The sequence below is a fragment of the Ptychodera flava genome, chromosome 12 (genome assembly GCF_041260155.1).
Source record: "Ptychodera flava strain L36383 chromosome 12, AS_Pfla_20210202, whole genome shotgun sequence".
NCBI lineage: Eukaryota > Metazoa > Hemichordata > Enteropneusta > Ptychoderidae > Ptychodera > Ptychodera flava.
The window spans coordinates 27,701,071-27,706,665 of NC_091939.1; the positions used below are offsets into that span (position 1 = coordinate 27,701,071).

Below are 5,595 nucleotides of genomic sequence, written 5' to 3' on the forward strand. Positions count from 1 at the left end.
AACTGCATTTCGCATTGCACCTTGGGAAATATGCAAATACGAGAATAACAAGATTTGTCTAACCCACGGTCCCTCGGTCAAACTGTAAGAGGCTTTCTTTCATTGCCTTGCAATGGTCGGAGACCATTTCGTAGCACAGGAAATTCCGCTACTGAACACATAAGTTGTGTTTTATCAGAAAGACGTACTGGACATAAAATATGCATCGAAGCAGTTATGGCAACCTACCGACGGCAACTTGATAATCCTGCAATGGATCTAAATCATCGTCATCATAGAAAGCGTCTTGGCTCCAACGAGCAACTAGGTAACTGTTTCTGTGATCATCGTCTTCTAATGCTACCGTGATTTCACCATCGAACTCAGGGGGCGTCACTTCGACAACCAATGGTCCTACGAACTATGTTTAAATTATATCATCAAAGAACTTCATTAGCCTTAGCCGTTTACTAATTTTGTCATATTTCCTGACTTTACTTGTTGTTTCATCGAAAATAAACTTATGATACTTCAGCGGTTTATTGAAAACACCTAGTCGTGCTTGCTGTATACGTATTTTTCACTGTTCCCTTCGACAATGTCACAAAATGCAATTGGTAAATTATGTCATACCTGACCAGTATATTGTCGGCGCAAATACAGCGATCTGGTTGGTCGAGACGCGAAGAGAACCATAGTATATAGGCGATATACCACGGCTGGCAATACGCGCGGGCTCTGAGCTTGAACAAAATTCCGTTTTTGACGTTCCACGCCAAAAGCTTCAATATACTGTTATGATATAATAGCGATAAATCACACCCAGCGACTTTATACCACTCGATTTTGACCAGTTCACTTCATATATGCACGAGCTATGTCGCAAACTGGTCAAAATCTCGTGGTATACCGTCGCTGGTGGTGCTTTATTGCTTAAATCTACCACACTCAATTGTTTTCAGAATATATTGTAAGTAATATTTTTCTTGATATAGTTGAGATATTTAGCAGATGATCAAAGGTGCCAAAACTTTCTCATAGAAGCCGCAGTTTTTCCAACCTGGTGATTGATGGCAATTGCAAATTGTAAAAAATAACTGTAAGACGATGTGCGCAAAGGTGTTGAGATAAATGCATTCCCTTATAATTATTATTAAACTTTTACCAAAGCAGATTTTCAATCTTGTACTTTACCTCGTTTGCGACTAATTCTGCTCTATTGATGGCTTTGATGACGACATAGAATTCAACTCCCTCTCCGAGATTAGGATGATAGGTCAGAAAGTTAGGGTGGGACTTGGTTGATGTGAATGGCAGGATATCAGGAATCAACCCTGAGGGCGCACTACTCAGTCCAACTTCATAATCGAAGATGCCGCTTTCTGCGTCCTCGCCGTGCCAGTTCAAAGTTAACTGAAAGAATAAGTTAGTTTCATTTGCAGTGCATGTTAACTTGGAAAAGGATTAATGAGTAGTGTGTGCCTCATTCGTCGACAAGAAATGTTTTAGAGTACATTATATAGTCAGCTTGCTTGGTCTATGGCAACATTGAGAAAATGGCGAAACGAAGATCGATGGGCAAGAAACAAAGCTGTCCGTTAAAAAAATAACTCCTCGTAAGCGATTCATTGGAGAGTGGCCGGGTAAGCAATCTTTTCCCCAGTATCATTAGGCTGGCGAATGGATGGGAACGCGGGAAGGTAGTTTTCCTCCTCCAGCCCACGTTAAAATATTCTAATGGTAGTGCTCAGTACTTGAAAAAGGCCGATGCGTTTGAGAAGTATGATACCGGTTGGGGTTCTGGATGTTTGCCTATATCGCCAGGTGATGAAAGTTTGCTGTAAGGAATTCCAGATCCAACTTGCACAAAGGGGAGAGGGGAGCTTTTCTGGTGGGGAACAGGGAAGTGGGGAGATTTCTTGGTGCGAAATGGAGAATGGAAAATGGGCGGGAGGGCAATTACCACCATGTAGACTGGAAAATCCGTCACCCCAGGTATAGCTGAGGTACAGCCCTACCCCATGCAACAGATCTTCCAGTCTTGGCAGTTACAAACAGCTATTCTTCCCCTTCAAGTTTTCAGTTTGAATCAAGTAAACACCAATGTTACAATTTCTCAAAATCAAATAGGTGCACTGCTGCCCCTTCAGATACAACTACGACAGATGTATCAGTGTGATCAAAAGACTCAATAGTATCACGTAGCAGTGGTTGGTCATGGCATAGACCACCAAATTTATTCAGTTGATCATACTTTACCAGCCGAATTGGATATGTCATAATGGTTACTGTTCACAGTATGTTAGAAGCTTCATCACTTACGTGATTTTCTTTTCTCAGGAACGCATGTGTAGATAAAGGTCCAATTGATAAACATTCAGAATCATTGAGAGTTATGGAAGGACTTCCTGCTGAACGAGGATATAAGTCGAAGTCAGCCGCAAACCGCGACACATTCCTTCAAACAAGAAAGTGATGGCATTGAAGATGGATAAAGAGACAAAAAGGCATTTATCATTATTTGTATTTGTTTTTGCTACGCTTATTGTTTGCTGTTTATATATTTATTACAATATTCCTTTGCAGTTTGAAGTGAATGAAATGACGGAATAGTTTTAACTTACATGCACGCCTCTGATGCATTCTGTACTTCCTGTCTGTACCTGTTTTTATCGATAAACCAGACTGTGCCATCACCGTCATTCACTAACCCAGGCCGAACGTATACATCATCAATAACAACGTCAGTGACGAATGGTTCGCTGACATCAACGGTCACTCCGTCTGAACATACGGGATTGGAGGGCGCCATCGCTCGGTTGTAGGCGATAACACTGCAGTGATACCGACCCGGCGAGGGCGCTGTCCAAGCAGCTTGGGTTGATGTGGTTGTGAACAACTGGGAACAAAGTTCAGATTATTACTTCTTTATCCGGCTTTTATAGGCGAAATTTAAGCCATTTAAATCATATATTCACTGACGTGGCTGTTGTAATAAAACGCATCAATTTGTGGGCATGTTCCCATTAAATATTCGAGAGAAAGAAGCCACAAACTCACAATTTGGGTATTGACAATGAAAACCTCATTTGATCGTTCCAAATCAATGGCCTGACGTTTTGTTGATGTTGCAGTCAATGCATTACGTTCCCGTCTTATGTAGCTATTTAAAAATATAAACAAACAAACAAGGAAGCAAGCATAAAAATAATATATACATTTATGATAAGATGAAATGAACAATGCTGCGATGGCAATTCCTTTTATAAATACGAATTAAGGTAAGAAATCAGCAAAGATTATTGACCCTTTGAATCTCAATGGTCCAGTGATACAGATTTCAACCCCCCCCCCCAGTAATATCACATGACATCTGTTGAGGATATATAAAATCATCTGTAAACATGGCCATAAATATAACACGGCAGCTGTCGTTAATAAAATCTTCTGTAAACATGCCCATAAATACAACACAGCAACTGTCTTTGGTAAATCCTCTGTAAACATGGAGCTCTTTTAAATTGTCGACATAAAGTGGTTAATACATGAATTGATAAGGTTCGTCTTGAGTACTTTGCAAAATCACTAGCATAGGGTAGGAGGGTAAGACAGCGATTAAAGAGGTCATTACTTTGAAGTCAACAGTGCTAATGTCACCTTTCGCCTAGTGACCAATAAGTTAAGAACTCGTAAACAAGGCAATATAATGGTGATGATATTTGCGTAGCAACGTGAGAGGGTATTGATCACGCCTGATATTCACATGTACAGTGGGTGATATGACGAGTTTGTATTTCAATCATACGTACATGTAAATGACCATTTTCACTAAACATATTGTACATGCCTTTACGAACACGAGCAGAGAAGGAATAGCACCTGGTATTTAAGACTTTTGAGCCACTACTCTGTTTCTGAATACCGACGTTCTCTCGCTAGCTATTCCCGAAGGGAGACTGTGAGCTGTAACACAGTGCAATAAAAAGTAAATTATTCGAGCCTAGCTACTTACTGGTTCTTGAACCGGAAACATGATTTCGTTGTCATAGAAGCAGTCAGTTCCGAAGTAGTAGACGTATAACAATATGCCACCCCTCTGTCAAAGAAGCCGTTCCATGATGCAAATATCCTCAAACTTTGTTGAAAGTCAATATCCGGATAATTTGGTAAACTGTCATGAACACTGCCCTCATGAGGCGGGCTTTTGTCAACAGTTATCTGAAACAAGAGAGTACTATGTAGCGTTTTCATGCCAATAACTAAGCATATAATGGTGGCAATGAAGGGTTTTCAAGTTTGTAAAATGATATATGCCTTGACTCTTATAAGCGACTATTTCGATTATTCATTTTCTTCCTTTAACAGTCTTTGGCCCAGAAGAGAACCTGTCTTAGTGTACTAAGATTGAGATTGGTTTATATTGATACCAGGTTTGTCTACAAATGCCCTGGAAAAAAGAAAATGTATATGAGACCGAAATTATAGTTGGATTCCAGTATGAGAGGAAGTAGAACGGTAACAAGCGAAGATATTTCACTTTCATGAGATGTTGATGTATCTGTGCTGGTAGTCTATGACATACCTGAAACTGACGATTTCTTTGCAACATCGCGTTATTGGTCACAGTCATAGAAAACACATAATCGTAGTCATGGCTTCCGATTGGTATTGACATCAGTTCTTTGTTCATTTTGATGGTGAAATTCCTGTAGTAACACTCACCAGTGGAATGCATGTACACTCAGGAGGGTTGCAATTGTTTGGTTCCTTAAAAGATTATCAACAATTTAAAAGTAAAATTTACATGCAAAATGATAATTGCAGAATCGGACGAAGTTAAGGTGAGTCTCGTGTCCAGCATTATGTTTGAAAACAAATTACAACAATATTTCGTCACCTGGAAAGGCCATGGAAATTCCTTCTATGGTTAGTTGAAAAGAGAATAACAGATGAGGGTTCTTTGGGGAAAATCGATGTAAGTTTATTGATTCACTTTACCGAGCGTTAGCAAATGTCAATGAAAAGCTAACATATATCTGCACAAGGCGTATCATGATACTTCGTGTGTGGATATACCTACTGGCCTGACAACAGGTAGATGACCGTCACCATGTATCAAGCTGTTGTTAACCATATCAAATAACTTCCAGTGGACAAGTAAGAGACCACAGTGATCATCAAAGGCATCGAATATAACTCTGTGGCAAAAATCAAATGATGTGTTAATTATAAGTGGTCAATTCATCTTTGAAGTGCATGTCAAATAAATACTTGAACATCGCCAGCCAAATAAATTCAACAAAAGTAGCATCCATTAAAATGCAAGTATTGAATGGTCGAACACTTACTTGAACACCAAAATAGCGAACAAATCTGTATTAATTTGTCAACCCTTAAGAAAACGATGGACTACAACTCGTTGAAAATTTGGCAGTTTCTTCATGGAAACTATGACAAACTCATTCAACTCCTTTGTTACAGTGTATGAGCAATACTTACGTCATTTCATACAAATCTTCTGAGTTGTGAACTGCGAGATAGTCAACTCCATCTCGAGTCAGGTACATCTCACCAATTTCAGGCGGGGTAGAATCTGAGTGTACGGTGACATTATCT

General features: G+C 39.6%; 1 long non-coding RNA gene across 1 annotated transcript; it reads right to left on the minus strand.

The window, feature by feature from the left end:
* Positions 1 to 233: 233 nt before the first annotated feature.
* On the minus strand, positions 234 to 2,431 carry LOC139146144 (uncharacterized). The gene is made up of 3 exons (XR_011555095.1): positions 2,302 to 2,431; positions 1,174 to 1,392; positions 234 to 400 (listed from the first exon to the last, which is right to left on the minus strand). It is a non-coding gene; the product is annotated as an uncharacterized lncRNA (long non-coding RNA).
* Between the last annotated feature and the right edge of the window lie 3,164 nt (positions 2,432 to 5,595).